At 37.5% G+C, this 18,781-nt stretch overlaps 1 long non-coding RNA gene across 1 annotated transcript; it reads right to left on the reverse strand.

The window, feature by feature from the left end:
- Positions 1-842: 842 nt before the first annotated feature.
- LOC145723452 (uncharacterized) lies at positions 843-14,477 on the reverse strand. Its single transcript, XR_014148515.1, has 2 exons — positions 9,403-14,477; positions 843-9,175 (listed from the first exon to the last, which is right to left on the reverse strand). It is a non-coding gene; the product is annotated as an uncharacterized LOC145723452 (long non-coding RNA).
- Between the last annotated feature and the right edge of the window lie 4,304 nt (positions 14,478-18,781).

The raw sequence follows: 18,781 nt of genomic DNA on the forward strand, positions 1-18,781 counted from the left end.
TGAAATGTAAAGATCTTATCTGTTTTAGAAAGACTGCTCTAGCAAAAATGGGAGAAGATAAACTGGTACAGTATGTAACTAGAGGGTGGGTGGCAGAAAAGTAATAAAATACACTAAATATTGCCATAGGGAATGTAATTCAACTCTAAGTATTGATGCCAAGAAATCAAGAGGAATCAATAACAGGGTAATGGGGAGACTAAAAAGTTTCTGACAAGGGAACTAAGAATAAAAATGACCTCAACATAAAAAGGTATAATTAGGGCTTGCTATGAAAAATACTACTATTTCTTTTTTTTTTTTTTAAGAGTTTATTCATTTATTTGAGGGAGTGAGAGAGAGCAAGCTGGGGGAGGGGCGGGAGGGGGAAGAAAGAGAAGCAGACTCCCATCGAGCAGGGAGTCCAATGCGGGGCTTGATCCCAGAACCCTGGGGTAATGACTGAGCCCAAGGCAGATGCTTAATTAACTGACTGAGCTGCCCAGGTGTCCCTAAATACCACTACTTCTTTTGCATTCATTAGGCAATTGACTGCTAAGTCATTATATTCAGGCATTAGACATTTATGAGAAGAAATGTACTCCTGAAGTTTGAAAGTCTATTCTGTCCAATATGGTAGCCATTAGCTACATATTACTATTGAGCACCTGAAATATAACTAATGAGAACTGAGATGTACTGGATTTCTATGAAAATTACTCTTTACATAGAATATAAACTATTTCATCAATAATTCAAAGAATATTAATTACATGTGGAGATGATAACATTTTGGACACGCTGGGTTAAATAAGATTTAAAGTTATTGCACCTGTTTCTTTTAATTTTTTTATGTGGCTACGAGAAGATGTAATCTAACATTATATTTCTATTGGACAATGCTGATCTAGAAAATTACTCTAGAATGTCACTGGTCTGTTCTGTGAAGACCACTCTGTGTAGGCTGATAGCACCGTACTGATAAGGCTGGTGATACGGGTTAAGAACTACATGAGTCAGTCAGAAGTGGTCATGCCTGCGCACGTGAGTCTAACCAGTTTTGGCAGAAATAGAAACACTGATCAAAAGAGAATAGGTATAGATATCTACAATCTACTTTGAAATACCTTTAAAAAATCCACATGAATTAAAAGAACAGGTAGAAAAAGAGCTGATAAAATAAGTACGTATGGGGGGCGCCTGGGTGGCTCAGTTGGTTAGGCGACTGCCTTCGGCTCAGGTCATGATCCTGGAGTCCCAGGATCGAGTCCCGCATCGGGCTCCCTGCTCAGCGGGGAGTCTGCTTCTCCCTCTGACCCTCCCCCCTCTCATGTGCTCTCTCTCTCTCCTCTCATCCTCTCTCTCAAATAAATAAATAAAAAAAATCTTTAAAAAAAAAAAGTACGTATGGTAAAATGTTAATGGTAGAATCAGGGAGATGGGTGTACAGGCGTTCACTGTAAATTCTTTAAACTTTCATGTATTTTAAAAATGTTTCATAATAAAATGTTGGGGGAAAAAAAAGGGAAACGGGAAGGTTGTATCAGCCTGGAATAGTATAAGGGTTAAACTGGAGGCTAGGAGGCCTGCTCCAGATACCCTTGGTGTTAAAATGTATACTTTGCAGTTTTTTTGTTGGTGAACAGAACAATGAGCAATTAATGTATTCATAGTAATACTGAAGGAGATAACTTTTTTTTTACTACTGCAGTTCTTGATTTTTGTTATCTGATTTCTGCCTTCCGGAAGTGGGGCTTTTAATAAAGAATTATAAGGTCTCTTATTTTACACTCAAAAACTTTCTTTTGAGAGTAGAGAGTTAAAGGGCCTCGGCAAAAATACTCCAGCTATCACATGTGCTGATATAAACGTATGCACATGCCCAAAAGGCCCTGGTGTCCGTGGTAAATGGCTTGACAGTATTCATTTATTCAGCAGTATTATGCTGTTACCCTTAAAGAAAAAAAAAAATAAAAGAAACACCACCACCTTAGGAAGAGAAACTCAAAAAGAGAAGACTCCACATGATAATAATCAACCATCAGGAAACTTTCAGAGTTAAAAATCAACACATTGAATGCAATAAATTCATGTGTTAGAATTTCAACACTCTGAATGACAAATGGCAAATGTATAATTGCTACAGAGAAGAAAACTTCTAATCAACTTTCTCAGTGGGCAGCACTAGAATATTGCTAAATAAATAACACAAATTATGCAACCTAAAATAGCAATGGAACAGACCTTGAGAGATAATCTAAGTTAGTTCTATGGTCTCATAAATGTAAAAACTTAGGGCTTTCACTTTAGAAAGGAGATGAATGAGGCCCAGAGCAGCTCTTTGTCTAACCTAAGGTCATCTAGTCAAAAAACACTGGTGATGGGGATGGTGTGCAGTCTTCCTGCCATCTGATATATGACAATGTTGCTAGTCTACAGACTTGTGACAGAGAGTAAGACATTGGTTTCAGGTTAGGGGTGAACACTTAGGAATGATCCATCACCTTGACTTAACAAAGTTTAAACCTGGTGCTGCTTGGTGAGAATATAAAGTTGTATAAAATAGGTATGGGCCTGAACAATGTAGACCTGGCCAATTATTAAATCAGAGGTCCTAACCAGTAAACAGTAAGCTAATGATAGACTCTGAGGTTTCATGTGAGTGCCACTGTCTTCCCCCTAACTCTTCAGCTTGGCCTCCTTCTCACTGGGGAGGGAAGGAAGCGAAACACCACTGTCCTCTGTCCTACTCAGGGAATTCACTAACAGTATTCCCTCACTCCTCCCTCTCCCCTATGATGACTTGAAGGCTTCAGGGATATGAAAAACACTCCTTATTCACCAGAGAGATTGGAGAACCAAATAAAAGGGACACTGTCTGTCCTAAGCACCACTATCACAGCCACCAAACATTCTACAAGTCTAAAAATACACTTTGGGTCAAACACTCACTCAACCTTTTTCATATACTTGCCACATGCCAGACACTGCATTGGATGTCAAAATTTCTAAAAAGAACAGTCCCTGCTTACCAAGGAGCTTAGGTAATTGCAATCGTGTGACTGGTGCTACGGCCAGAGATGAGAGCAGGGTGCTCAGAGAGCACACATAAGGGGCCAAGAGCCCAGACGCAAGAGGGCCACTGGGAGAAGGTAGGGAATGTGGGGAAGGGGGTTAGGGAAGACTTCCTGGGGAGGATTTCCAAGCTAAGCCCTGAAGGGCAAGAAGAAATTAGCCAGATTAAAGAAGCTTCATGTACAAAGGCACAAAACTATGGTGATACTACTCAATTGTTTGGTAGACTGTGAACATTTTCTATTTCAAGATCATATCAATACCTAATTAAAATAAATGAATACCATTGATGGCTTTCCTTTCACTGCTGAAGCTGCTTTTCTCTGTTAATAGAGCAGATGTATGGGAAGCTGGCAAGATCCACAGAGAGAGAATATAATACAGTGTCACTAAGCTAAGCCTCTGGTGTCAGAGAGCCTAGGTTTGAATCTCAGTTCTGACACTTACTAGCTGTAAATTTTTCACGGGCAAGTTTCTTGACTTTTCTAACCCTTTGTTTCTACATCTGTAAAATGAAAATAATACCTTATAAGACTGTCATGAGGACTAAATGAGATAATGCATGTAAAGTACTCAGAACAGTTCCTGGCACATGTGAAATTCTTCATTTTCTCATTTCTTTCACAAATTTTCTCCCAACATGACTTTCCAGTAACACGACCATGTGACATGAGTATCACCTTTGACAAATATTAAAGTGGAAGAAAAAAAATTTAAAAGAAGAAAGGTAAGTTAACAGAGTATTACCTAAAAATATAAGCTCTTTCTCTGCACGAAGTTTTTGTGGTTGCAGATTAAAGGAGGTAACAGGTACCATTTGTGAAATACAAAGCTCTCAAGATAACTATAAAAGGTGTACATACTTAGTAGTTCAGAATTTAATGAACTAATTCAATAAAAAAACCTTTGGACATTCTTGCTTGATTTTCAGATTTCTTTCTTTCTTTCTTTTTTTGCTTAGAAAACCTTATGCTAAAATGTAGATGTTATTATTGGTAAGGTCAAGCAAATTAAATAAGGCTTAAATCTACATTAATATACAATTTCTTTGCTCTTACAGACTAATCTTAAGAAAGTATAAAGAACATTTTACTATATAAAATTACTTTTAATTTATTATTTATATAGAATATATATTCTATATATTCTTTATTATATATAAATAAATATTATTTATATAGAATAAATTAATTTATTCTAAAAGGAATCCAGGATTAAAAAGCGGTAAAAACACTAATTTTGAACATCTGTTACAGCTTCTCATATAACAAGTGAATAGTACTTGATGACTTAGAAAGTTCGGAAGACAGTTATGTTTTAAGGCAAAATTTCTTCAAGCGTATTTTGAAGAATATGTCCTTCAAAATGCTCTGTGAAAAAAATTCCATAGTCAAACAGTATATCCTTTCTTGGAAAATAGCTGAATCTCCTTCCCTCCACACTTGCTGTTTTGGCTTATTCCTCCCTCTACATTTTGGACCCTGTCATTTTCCGTGTTCTTGAATACACTATCATTCACTCCTTTTCCCTTACACAGTCAGCTTCAACCCCTATCTGGATCTTCTCTCACTTGTCCACTCACATTATGCCCCTTCAGATACTGCCCAATTCTATCCTCCCTACTTCCTGTCTCAATTTCCTTTATTCCTTGTGAAATAATAAAGAATACATATCAGTCTCTGCCCCTAGTTCCTAGCATGGAGCTGCTAAAACCCTTGGCATTTCCTGGGTGACAGGAGTATCTTTTGTTCTAATGGGGTGACTCTTGGTGGGCTCCTGGATAGCTTCAGCAGGGGGCTGGACACCAGAAAGACCAAGCCATGATTAGAAGTGTGGAACTTTCAGCCCCAGCACCCGCATCCTCCAGGAAAGGAAGAGGGGCTGGGAATTGAGTTAATGATTGTGCCTACATGATGAAGCCTCCATACAAATCCTAAAGTATGGGATTTGGAGAGCTTCTAGGTTGCTCAGTGTATCTACATGCCGGGGGGGTGGCACACCCCCAACTCCTCCTGTATGGAAGCTCCTGTCCTCAGGACCTTTCTAGACCTTGCCTTATGTATCTCTTCATCTGGCTGTTCTTCTGTATTCTTTATCATATTCTTTATTATATAATAAATCAGTAATCATAGTAAGTGTTTCCCTGAGTTCTGAGAGCCATTCTAGCAAATGATGAAACTCAAGGAGGGGTCATGGGAACCTCCAATTTACAGCTGATCAGTCAGAAGTACAGGTGACAACCTGGGACTTGCAACTGGTGTCTGAGAGGGATGCAAAGTCCTGTGGGGCAAGCCCTTAACCTATGGAGTCTGCACTAACTCCAGTTAGTGTCAAAAAATTCAATTCAACTGTAGGACCAGCTGATATAACAGATAATTGCTTAATGTGTGAAAAACCCACACATCTGGTGTCAGAAGTTAAGTAAAGTGTGGAATGTTCTGTATGAGTGATAAAAGAGAGACACACAGAGTGTGTTTTCCTATACAACCCTCAAGCCACTCCATTTGGCTTCTTGTCCCTTCCCTCCACTTCCATAGCTCACTCTACAGTCAACCATCTCCTTATCACTATATTTAATGACACTTCCTGATCCTCATTCCCCATGATAGTTGTATAACATTTGACAATATTAATCCCTGCCTGCCTTTTGAGACACTCTCTTCCCTTGGCTGCCATAACATACTTACTCTTCTAGTTTACCCTCAATCTCTGCAGGCACTCTTCCACATCCTCTGGCAAGCTTATCCTCTTCTACATAGAGTTATGTATTAACGTGCCTTAAAGCTCGGTCTTAGAATTTCTTTCTCCTTCCATATGATTTCAATTATCACCCACAGGCATTTGAGTTAAAAATTTCTAACTCCTGCCCAGACCCCTCTTCTGAACTCTAGGGACCGACTATCTATTAGGTATCTCCCTTTGGATACCCCAGAGGCATCAAACTCAACACATTCATGATTTTCCCTCCAAACCTCTTCCAATCTCTCGGTAAAGGGCACCACCTTCCAACCAGTTAAACAAATCCATACCCTGGTGACCTTGATAGCTTTCTCCAATTCACACCCCCCCCATCCAGTTCATTACCAAATTCTCTGTTTTATTTCCTAAATATTTGAAGATTCCTCCATTTCCAACTAGCCTCTCCCTCTCTGAATCTATCTTTCTGTGCTTCATTCTGGGTGAGTTTCTCAGTACCAATTTCCAGTTAATAAACTCTTTCATTGTGGCCAGTCTAGAGTTTATCATGTCTACTGAATTATTTCAATGACTATTTTTCCTTCAAGAGTTCTAACTGATTCTTTTAAACACCCATCTGGTTCTTGTTTCATGTCTGCCTGTTTTTGTTTCATATTTTCTTGCTTGCCTTAAATGGAATATATTCACTTGAATCTGAGCATATAAAACATACTTTATTTTTATTTTTTTGAGAGAGAGAGAGAGCTCAAGAGAATGAGAGCCCAGGGAGGGGAGGAGCAGATGGAGAGAGAGAGAGAACCTTAAGCAGGCTCCACACTTAGCACGGAGCCCAATGCCGGGCTCCATCTTATGACCCGAGATCATGACCTGAGCCAAAATCAAGAGTCTGACGCTTAACTTACTGAGCCACCCAGGTGCCCCTAAACATACTTTAAAATATTTGAACCTTCACAGAATTAATTTGATCTGTAAATGTATATTTTGTTGGTTTTCTTTCTTAGCATTAAATTTCTTCACACTTTGGACTTGCAGTTTGTAGATTCATTTTCATTTTAAGAGTTTTCGTTTATTCTTTCTCTCTTCTACATTCTCTCTGTTCTTAACTTCCATTATGTTGATCCTATCCCTGCCTAAAATTTTGGGATTACTGGTCTCCCTAATTCCTGAGTTCTCTGTTGATGGGAATATCACAGATCCTGTCACTGATGGGTTGTGAGACTATTTCTTATGTCTTCATTCCTGGGGCCTGCAATTTGTTATGGGCCATTAACTTTAAATGGTAATTAAAAGGTCTGTTTTGGTTTTTTTCCCCTTACCTCAGATTCCTTTGCCATTTTGAGAAGTCTCCCTCTTGCTCCAGCTTTAAACAATAAATCTGACTTTGCCCTATCTCACCTGGCACACTTTTAGTCTTTACTACCCCCAAAGGAGTTGAAATCCATGCCTTCATGTCTATTCTAGGACTCAGAGCTAAACAGGCCTGTGGTTTCAGCTGTACTCAAGAGTTTATTTATGCTTTGTTTTGTTTTTGAGCTTGGCAATACCTTTTTGGTTTGCAGTTTCTATAGTTCATTTATCATTAATATGTATTTGGTGCGGACGTGGTACACTGAAGTGTGAATTTACGGAACCACCTTGACTGGAAATCACTGATTCACTTTCCACACTACAGCCAGAATTATACTTTTAAAATGAAAACTGGATTATGTCAGTTCCCTGCTTTCTATCACTCTTAGGATAAAGACCCAACTCCCTGAAGTCTACAAGGTCTGGACCCTTTCCACTCCTACCATTCTGACCTCAGTCAGTCTCTCATACTTGCCATTTTCCTGTTACCCAGCCCCCCTAAGGGCCTTTGCACATGCTATCCTCTCTACCCAAAATATTCTTTCCTCCTTCTTTGTTATTTTTCTTTGCCTAGTTAACTCCTATTCATCCCTCTGATCTCACTCATTCGCCATGTCTTCAAGGAAACCTTTCCTGATCCCTTTGTCTAGCTCAAGTTCTTTTTCTTCAATGTCTTCCTAGCACCATGTACCTTTTGTTTGTTTGTTTGTTCGTATGTTTGGTACCATTTATCACAACTGCAATTTTACATGTATTTCTAGGATTATTATAATATCTGGCTATAAACTCCATGGGGGCAATGATCATGCCTGTTTTTATTTACCACTGTATTCTCAACCTAGCTGCTGAATGACTGAAAAAAAATTCACAATATATTTAAGGTGCTCCAAACCAGGGCCACAACCAACATTTTCTACCTCGTCTCCCACTACTACCAAACAAGTAAGCTATGCTCCAGCTACTAGTGGTTGGTCTACTCACTATTCTTCAAGTATGCCTTTATTTTATGCCTTTAAACACTCATGACTCAAACCATTGCCTCTGCTTAGAATACCCTCCCCACTAACTCTGCCTGATGAAGTTTATTTCAAATGCCACCTTGTCCATGAAATCTTTCCTTAATCTCCGTATCTACAACTCATGGAGTTAATATGCCTGTCCCTCCCCCATCTGTATATGCCTTATCACTTCTAGGTTGTGAGTTTTCTCAAGGCAAGCCATATGGCCATTTCCAGAACCACACAATAGTCATTTAATATTTATTAAACTGAATCTGAGCACAGATAGTTAAAATTATCTTTGTTGATTTGTAGAAGATTTTATTAGAAAGTGACTATGCTGTATTTAAACTCTATCAAACAAAATATAGTAAAACAAAACCTTTTTGGTTTTGAGTTATATAAAACAAATGTTTGGTTATTTTATGTTGTACTGAAATAAAAATCAGAACACATGGAGATGACAAGATGCCATATTTTACGGCTTCTAAAGTAGCACAAAGAAATGTAAATAAAACTCTATCAAAGTTTTATTTATTCCTTCTGCTATTAAATCTGAGAATATCCTAATTTCCAAATGGGATAGCTAGATTGAGAGTTTAAATACTTAGGGGCTCTTGGTGGGGGGCAGGGGTGAAGTGTGGCAGTAAGGCAATAAAGAGAGGGGAGCTGCTCCCTACTAGAGCTAGAAAACATACAGATTACTAGCTGCAGTGACACTCTCATTTTGAGACCATGCCATATCCCAGGGAAAATGCAGAGAGGGCTTTCCTTGAGTTGGCAGCGTCCAAGTTGGTGGGTTAAAAGAGAGGAAAAAACCCAGATAAGTAATCTCGGGGTGTAAGGGTCAGCAAGCATAGAACAGAAAACCCAGTGGATATGAAGAAAGAAAGAAATCAAGTCTCAGGATAGCAGGAAAAGCAGCAGAACAAAGAAACAGTGGGAAAGATTCCCACCTATTCCTTCTATAGTCATACACCAAAACAACTGTATGTCTTTTTGTAGACATCATAAAGACATCTCTACTTACAATATATTTGTAACTTTGTTAAACATAAGTCTTACACACTTGAGGGCGCCTGGGTGGCTCAGTTGGTTAAGCGACTGCCTTTGGCTCAGGTCATGATCCTGGAGTCCCGGGATCGAGTCCCGCATCGGGCTCCCTGCTCGGCAGGGAGTCTGCTTCTCCCTCTGACCCTCCTCCCTCTCATGCTCTCTGTCTCTCATTCTCTCTCTCTCAAATAAATAAATAAATAAATAAATCTTTAAAAAAAAAAAAAAAGAAGTCTTACACACTTGAAACAACTGTCAGAGAATCCCAAATAATCTTCAAATGCTAAAGCAGGCCTTGCAATTACATAAAACAACTGGACAGATGTGCCAATTTCACTAGCACAGGTACAGGTAAAGAATATTAATGCAAAAGAACCAGAAGTTTTGAGTACATCAGGTGTGGGGAAAAAGTCCTTAAGTTCCAAAGCATTTCAAACCACAGAAAGGGTAAGTTTTTTTCTTTGCATTTCCACTGACTCTAAAAATAAACCTTTATTATTTTCCACATTATAAAAGAAATGTAAGTTCGTTTTCTAAAAAAATTCTAACACTACACAAATATGTAATCTAGAAAACCAACGTTCTATATAACCTTTCCCTTTGGAGGAAACTAGTGTTTATAAGTTGGGTAACAGCCACTTTTTTTTTGATTACTTGAGACATAGTAATAGGAGAGCTGCTCTGAACAAGTTTATACTGATTATTCCAATTTCTCCTTTGAGCTGTACCTTTCCTACTCCACTGCTAAGGAAACAAAAAAGGAAAAAGAAAAATCCAAAATACACGCTGATCCTCTAAAACAGGCAACCCATAAATAAGACTATCCCCTGAAAAAAAATCAAAGGTGATTGGGCAAAACTGCTACACTAAGTAGCAGAACCAAATATTACTTGATGCTGAAAAATGGAGTAAAAGTCGAAAAAATACTAACCTTTCTTTTTTATTGTTCTCGATCATCAAAAATGGGGACAGTATCTTTTCCTTCAAAGAAGACTGAAGCAGCTTACCTAATTATTGATGTTTTTTAGCTTTTAAAAAAGAACGGTGTACAAACGAGGTATACTGTAGTGCCAGAAGGTAAGGAAGTGCTCAAAAAACAGCACAGTTATGGGGGGTATGTCAAAGCGGCAGGAGCCAATAAAAAGCTTGAAATTGCCAAAGCTAGAATAATTTGAACAAAATAAAAATTAGATTATAACCCAAAGTATAAAATAAAATATCCATGAGTCCATACTACTATAAGTAAGGATTAAATAAATAAGTAAATAGGGGAGAATATACAAATTTCCCATGTAGAAGAATTTAAAATAATTTATATAAATATCCTGCCTCCAAGGAGGTAGAGCATAACACCCCTCTTTACGCCTGGCTGCACAATGACTTCCTTCCAAAGATTACAGCATGAAAAGAGGGGGAAAAAAGTAACTTCATGTTGGAGAAACCTGACAAACCCTTCCTCAGCCAGATGACCAAAGTTAGTATCAATAGGGATAAGTCATGTTGATACTATGTACTTTTTCTATGATGTTATGGGGCTGGTACTTTACCTCTATGGTCTTCCTCCCCAAAACCCATAACCCCAGGCTAATCATGAGAAAAACATCATACAAATCCCAATTGAGGGATATTCTACATAAAACCTGTCCAGCAGTCCTCAAAACTGTCAAGGTCTTCAAAATAAAGTCTGAGAAACTGTCACAGGGAAGAGGAGTCTAATGAGACATGATGACTAAATGTAAGGTGGTATTCTGGGTGACAGTCTATGACAGATATTATGATATTTATATGTCATTTTTTTCTCTCTGATCACTCTGTCAAGTAATAATCAGGTAATGGACATTGAAATGGAATTAAAACAAAATACTGGCAAGTAATTAAGAATTTGGTATACTTAGGATGTTTTTACACCCATGGAACTATGTGGCTTTGCAATTTTCACTTTCAAGTTCTTATTTTGGTAAAAAACTGATATTGATAAAACACTTTATGAATATTTTGCATGGTTATTTTTGATCCATTTGAAGAGGAAGTGCTGTTTCCATTTATCTTCTAGGCTTAAACCCAGTAAGATTGCCTGTTATCTCTTTCCTAAACTGATGAGAAAATTTTCAAGAGGTTTTCCTGCCATTCATATCAGAGTACATGTAGATCTTTTTCTGGAGAGGGACATCTATAATAATTGGAAAGCTTCAATTTAGACTAATTCTATAACTTTATATACACAAGCAATTTCTAGGCATTTATGATTGACACAAAACTAAGTGAGAAAAATGCTCTACTGATTAAATTAAATGTTGAGTTTACAAGCTTCTTTTTTCACATTAAAGAAATGGTGTTTGCCATAATTACTTAACAAAAACCAAAGGCAATTCTGATATTCCAACCCACCTGAATATCTCTTTAAATCTTAAGAGTGCTTACTACACGGGAAGCATATGAGGGATATATACTTCCTGCCCAGATTTTTTAAAAACTGCAATAAATTTATAAATTTTTAAAACAAGGTCTAGTACTGCTATGGATTACTGTGAATCCGAAGGGAAAAATCAGCTTACCCATTTTCTGAAGAGGTCAGTAAGCAAGAGTCCTGCTACCAGGCCTCGGACCAATCTGAGATAGCATTAGTAATACTAAGTTATTGAGGCCTGTCTCTCAAGCTCATATACTCTTCTTCTGACTCCTTTACTGCTGATGCTCACACAATCTATTTGCCTGGTCCTAACAAGGATGTTGTAAAGAGCACTCAGAGTGCCCACATGGCGCAGTACTAAAAGGGCCTACAACAGAAATCTCTTTGGTTTAAATACTAGGAATAATGGTACTTTCTCTAAACAATTTGTTTCCATTTGATCTTATGAATTATGTGAATCCCCCATATCAATGACTCTTACAGTGGAAATAACTTCCTTAAAAGGTGCACCAGAATGATGTGTCTTCAAACTTCTCCACTTTCTGATATATCTTAACTCTCCCCAAACCCATCCTGGCCCCTTTGAGAATCCCTTTAGGTAAAGAGAGTGTTTATAAATGGCAGTGTGGAGTGCTTATGAATGATGTGCAGGAAGATGAAAGGACGAACCCCTGCTCTTTGGCAATCATGTTTTCATCTTCAAGTTTGTTGACGGAATTTATAGCCACATTACTACAGCACTTCATCAGTATGAATTTTGTGGACCAAACTCAATCCTCTTATTTTTCCTAAGCTTATTTGCCCTTTGTGCTCTTACTGTAACTTATTTTGTTTATTTTATTTTTTGCAATGCATACATCATTATAACCATCTTTTATCTATAGAACCAAGCAGGACAGAAACAATCTACAAATGAAGAGTATCTACTTTGGAGTTGGGAGATGAATACTTGAAGGAACTATTATAGGGCTGCCTGGGTGGCTCAATCATTAAGCATCTGCCTTCGGCTCAGGTCATGATCCCGGGGTCCTGGGATCGAGCCCCGCGTCGGGCTCCCTGCTCAGCGGGAAGCCTGCTTCTCCCTCTCCCACTCCCCCTGCTTGTGTTCCTGCTCTCGCTTTCTCTCTCTCTGTCAAATAAATAAATAAAATCTTTTTTTTAAAAAAAGGAACTATTATATACTCTTCCTAATAATATCTAGAAAAAGAATGTCTAAATGAAATACTGCAGTAAAATTTGAGCTCTGAATTGATCTTAATTGTATCTGAGAGAAAAATCAGCCTTTCAATAGTTAAAAGTCTGAAATAAAAACTATTTTAAAAGGAAAAAGACCTGTTATTTTTAAATAAATATTTTAATACAACATTAATGACTAATAAAGTATTACCACTGTAATAATCATTAGGGATGAGTAATTTATACAACTTCAAAAACATGTTCAAATCAATTTACTACTCCTTCTGGAATTGCTGTTTACCTTACAGATTTAGCAGTATATATTTTTAAATTTTGGTTAAAGTGGGTATTATATTTTCATAGGTAGCTCTACCTAGCACACTCCTGAGAAGTATGTTTAAAATACTGCCATAGAAGCAAGGTATACACAATAATGATTCACAAAGACAATCTCACCACACCCCAGTTATCACACAAACATTATCAGTGGCACATCGAGAGAAGAATCAACTTGCCATTAAGATTTTGTCAGAGAGAAAACAGATATGGGAGCCTGGCAACGCTGTATTCCTAACAATGCTGTTCTAAAACACACAATCATTTGACTGACTAATGCAATCGGGGAGATTTTGTTTCAAACACTACGCAAAGTATACCCTTTTGGGGATATCTGGGAAGAAAGAGATATGAGGCTAAATTCATTACAGCAATTTTGCCTGGCTTCATTCATCTTTCTACTTACTCCCTTGATTACTTAACCCAAAACCCACTTATGTGACAGTTGATCATGCACTCCATTAGCAGTCAGTCCATGTAAGAATAATTCTGAGTGTAGACTATTTCAGCAGTCACATGACAAAACAGAACTCTTACAACATGTCAAGCAGGTGGAGTGGATGGAATTGCACATGGATGAAGGAAGTACCCAGTCAGTCTGGCATTATTTGATCTAGGGAAATGTGACTTCACTGAGTTATCATGTCATGAAAGATGAAGAGTAAGAAAAAAAAATTTGTGTGTGTTTTTCAGTAAATTCTGGATTGGCAGTCACTAACACCTTTTTATTTCCCCAGGTCACTTACATCACCTTTGACTAGCCAGATGCAATTATTTTAAAAAATAAGTAGTCAAGATTGGATCTACTTTTTCTTCCCATTTATAGATTAGAGAACTCATATCAGCCCTTCCTAATCGAACTTAAATGCTGCTACCAGGTTAGCTGCCTTAAGATTCACAGTCCAAGTTTATAGTTTCCACAGTTTTTCTTTTTCTTTTTTTTTTTAAATCTTAGGTTTACAAATACATACTAACAATGACTTATTCGGATGATTATTTCAGATGCCCTAGAGAGAAACAAGAAATTCCACTGGTTTGATATTCCATATAATTACTTTTAGTCTCAGGCTTTCCTCAATTAGCACACTCTCTTTGGCTACTTAACATATTTTTAAAATTTTTTTTAAAGATTTTTATTTTATTTATTTGAGACAGAGAGAGAGAGCACAAGAAGGGGTAGGGTGAGAGGGAGAAGCAGACTCCCTGCCAAGCAGGGAGCCTGATGCGGGACTCGATCCCAGGACTCTGGGATCATGACCTGAGCTGAAGGCAGTCGCTTAACCAACTGAGCCACCCAGGCGCCCTTAACATATTTTTTTAAAAGTCATATTCTAGGTACCTTAAAATCTTCAAAATGCTAATATAACTACTTGATAATATAATACTTGTAATATTATGATTAAGTATACATAATATATAAATATTATACATAAGTATTATATGTAATACTTGTAATATATAATGTAATATAATATAACTACTTGATATATAATACTACTCGGTTATGGAAATATGACAAACTTCTATTTTGAAAGTGGAAGAAGTATATTATTCTTAGGACCAAGTTTCAGTACCTTAAAATGAGTTTCATATAGTCAGTTAAAAAAACAGATTCCCAATCTAAGAATCATTAAGACTTCTAATAATTTTGAGTGTTTGACTGTTATAAGCTGCTTATTTTTGTAAAGCAGTATGAACACACTTCTGAGAAACTGTTTTTATATAATAGTGGTTCTCAAAATGTGGCCCCCCACCCCAAACCAACAGCATCAACATTACCTAAGAACTTTTTAGAAATGTAAATTCTCAGCCCCACGCCCAGACCTTCTGAATCAGGAACTCTGGGTGTAGGGCCAGCAGCATCCTGTTTAACAAACCCTCAAGGTGATTCTGAGGCACACTAAAGTCTGAGAATCAATATTCTAAAATATAGCAGAATCATTAGTGGTTCAGTTTGTAATACATATTTACTTTAAAGTTTCTTATCTTTAAGAACATAACATGTTAGTATTTTCTAAAGAAATATAATGAGTACTTGTAGAAATATATAATTTGGATAAAGTAAAAAGTGCTTTCCTGGATTAAAGTTTTAAGCTAGAAATAACTGGATTAATAACTGTACCTATAACCCCTACCCTTAAAAACACTGAAAGAACCACTTTTTAAATTTATTTATTTTAGAGAGAGAGAGGGAGAACAAGCATAGTGGGAGGCGCAGAGGGAGGAGGAGAGAGAATCTCAAGCAGACTCCATGCTGAGCATGAAGTCTGACACGGGCTCAGCTGGATCTCACGACCCTGAGATGGTGATGTGAGCCGAAACCAAGAGTCAGTTGCTTAACTGACTACGCCCCCCAGGCACCCCAAGAACCACTTTTTAAATTCCACTGGAAGGAAACTATTGTTAACCAGTTGACTAAAACTAAGAAAATATTTAGAAATAATCTTCAATCACTTATTTCCAATCATTAGTAATCAACAAAACTTATGAAAGTAAACTGGGAAAAATGACAAGTTTTCGATTCTAGATTTCAATATAGAAAAAATTACTCAAACACCTTCTCAGAGCAAACATGGGGGTAGTACATGTTCTCTGAAGGCAAGTGGCAGCATGACATCCTAGTTTGGAGACCCAAGGAACAAGACCTTTTTACCTCTAAAGCCAGCCCTTAAGAGCTAGTCTTTAAGCAGGAGGAACAATTATATGGACAAAAGTATTTAAAAGTTAAGGAGGTTTAATAAAAATACTTCAATACTTAATCTAACATTTGCCATTGTAAACACAGTAAGGTATTTAAGAGTTTCTTTGCTACTTTAACATTATTAAAACATAATTTCAAGCACAGTTTGTGTTAAACTCCACAATATTTCTATAGTTTGGGCAAAAAAACATGCACACACACACACACACACACACGCAAACACCAAGCATAGCTGATTGTATCTTAGGTTCTTTATGGTACTGAAACATTTGTAAGAGGTTATGTAAATCAACAGAAAGAAATAAAATAACTTGGGTGGCAGGAAAAAAAAGAGAACTCATTGCCAAGTAAATGCTACTGCCAAATGACCTTTAATGGCTAATACCCACATTTCCATTTTTCTCTCACTGTAGTAAAACCAACTAAGAGATGGCAATCAAAACAAATTCTGCAGTGTTTCCACCAAACTACTTTCTATTCAACGTCCCAAGCATGCTGTAAGAATGAAAGCATTCGGTGCTGATCTCTGGCCATAATTCTTTAAAATTACATTATAAATTTTCAATCTGCAGAAGCTATTTTAACCAATTCTCAGTTATCTACAAAAATTGGTAGTAGAGTTTTGAACAGCTAGCAAGATTATCTAAAATGGTGTACCTTTTTCCTCTACACCTTCTACTAAAGGAGCTTATGAACAACTGAATATCCAAAACGCAAGCTGCAAAAGGAGCAAGGAACAAAGACAGTAGGACTGAATTATGGGCAGGAGTGTGGGGGAGGGGGAGGGGAGACAATGAGAAAACTCAACATAAGAAGCTTTCCACTTTATAACCTTTTGTTTTTTTAGATGAAAGGTTATTAGTATGGTGTCCCTCTCCCCTCAAAGCAATCTCAAATTGTCAATTATTAATGATGAAATGGTGACTCAAAAGAAAAACCCATCTTAAAAATGAAAGTTGTGAAAGTATGTGTAAAGTATGAGTCACTGAGATTTTAGAATTTCTACCTGATCACTCTAGAAAAAATGATCAACAAATGCATCAGTTCTTTCCACATAAAACCATGGTGAAGGAAATTGATATTGGAAAAAAAGAACATAGGCAAAGACAGTTTGCATGGTCATGTTGAAACTCATTTCTAGCTCCTGGGCTAGACTTGACCATTATAACAAGCAAGACATCACCAATCTCTGTGTGGCAGTCACTAGAGCTCTTAAAAAATACTAATTCTCTTTCTCCTTCTGGGCACATGTGGTAGGACTGCCTCCCCTATCTTGCTGAACTCAGGTGTAGCTGCATAGCTTGCATTAGTTGCTAATTATGAGCAGAAGTGATAGGTATCATATCTGAGTAGAAGCTTTATGAGTCAGTGTGTACTATACCACCTTCCCCTTTCTCTCTGTCACAGTGACTGGCAATATTTCAGAAAGGTATTCTGAGTCCCAGAATGAGGATGATGATGACGCAGATGATCCACAATAAACATGTAACATGAACAAGAAATAATTTGTTTTAAGCCACTGAAGTTGGGGTTTATTACTGCAGCATAACCTATTCTGACTAATACTAATACAGTCTTTTATTTTCTCTATATGGTTAATATAGTTCCTATTTAATTATTTTACAGAAAAGTTAGCCATTAATGTGGAGACTCAAGTTTAGACTCTAAGCATCAGTTTAAAAAAATCAAGACCCCCAAACTGAAAAAACTAAAAGAGGAAATTGTCAGTTATATTTAAATTAGGAAACTAAACACATCATAAAAAACTACCATGCTGTTGTTCCTACAAAGTTAAGGCCATGGACAACTAAATGCATTCACAAGGTGGCTGGGGTTTTTTTTGTTTTGTTTTGTTTTTCCTGTTTAAATTTATTGGACTATGTGCCAGGTACTGCAATAAGTGCTTTTCAAGGATTAGCTCATTTAGTCTTTACATAAGGCATGAGGAAGTTAAGTGACTTAGCCTAGATCACAAAGCTAGCAAGTGAACTAGGGTGCAGAAGAGTGAAACTCAAGAAGTCTTTCAGAATTAACCCTGAAAGAAAAAGCAGACGCTATTTCTAACAGGTTATACAATGTACTGTATATCCATTTGTTCATTGTTTCATTCATTTACTAAGTATCTACTGAGCAATTTATTATGTGTAAGGCCCTTTTCTCAGGGCTCAGAATATAACCGTGAACAAGATGCACAAGATCTTCAATCTCAGGGCATTTACATTCTTTTTTTTTCAAAGATTTTGTTTATTTATTTGACAGAGAGAGACACAGCGAGAGAGGGAACACAAGCAGGGGGAGTGGGAGAGGGAGAAGCAGGCTTCACGTGGAGCAGGGAGCCTGATGTGGGGCTCGATCCCAGGACCCCTGGAACCATGACCTGAGCCGAAGGCAGACGCTTAACGACTAAGCCACCCAGGCGCCACCTTTTCTTTTTAACATTTTATTTATTTATTTGACAGAGAGAGACACAGTGAGGGCAAGATGCACAAGATCTCCAATCTCAGGGCATTTACATTCTTTCTTTTTTTTTTAAGATTTTATTTCTTTATTTGACAGAGAGAGACACAGTGAGGGAGGGAACACAAGCAGGGGGACTGGGAGAGGGAGAAGCAGGCCCCCAGCCGAGCAAGGATCCTGATGCGGGGCTCGATCCCAGGCCCCTGGGATCATGACCTGAGCCGAAGGCAGATGCTTAAGGACTGAGCCACCCAGGCACCCAGGGCATTTACATTCTGATGGAGATTAATAAAGTAAGCAACAACATGCATATGTAATTGGAGATACAAAATGTTATGAAGGAATTCAATAAGTTAACTATTGCTGTATAATTAACTACCTCAAAACTTGGGTTAAAATAACCACTTATTTTCTCAAGGTACTATGGGTTGCCAATTTGAGTCTCAGCTAGACAGTTATTCTGTTCTACATGGTATTGGTTAGGCCAACCCACGTGTTCACAATCAGTTGGCAGGTCCCAGATGACCTTACTCACATGTCTGGAGTCTTAGT

Source organism: Leptonychotes weddellii, chromosome 9 (assembly GCF_054177405.1).
Source record: "Leptonychotes weddellii isolate Sample4059 chromosome 9, ASM5417740v2, whole genome shotgun sequence".
NCBI lineage: Eukaryota > Metazoa > Chordata > Mammalia > Carnivora > Phocidae > Leptonychotes > Leptonychotes weddellii.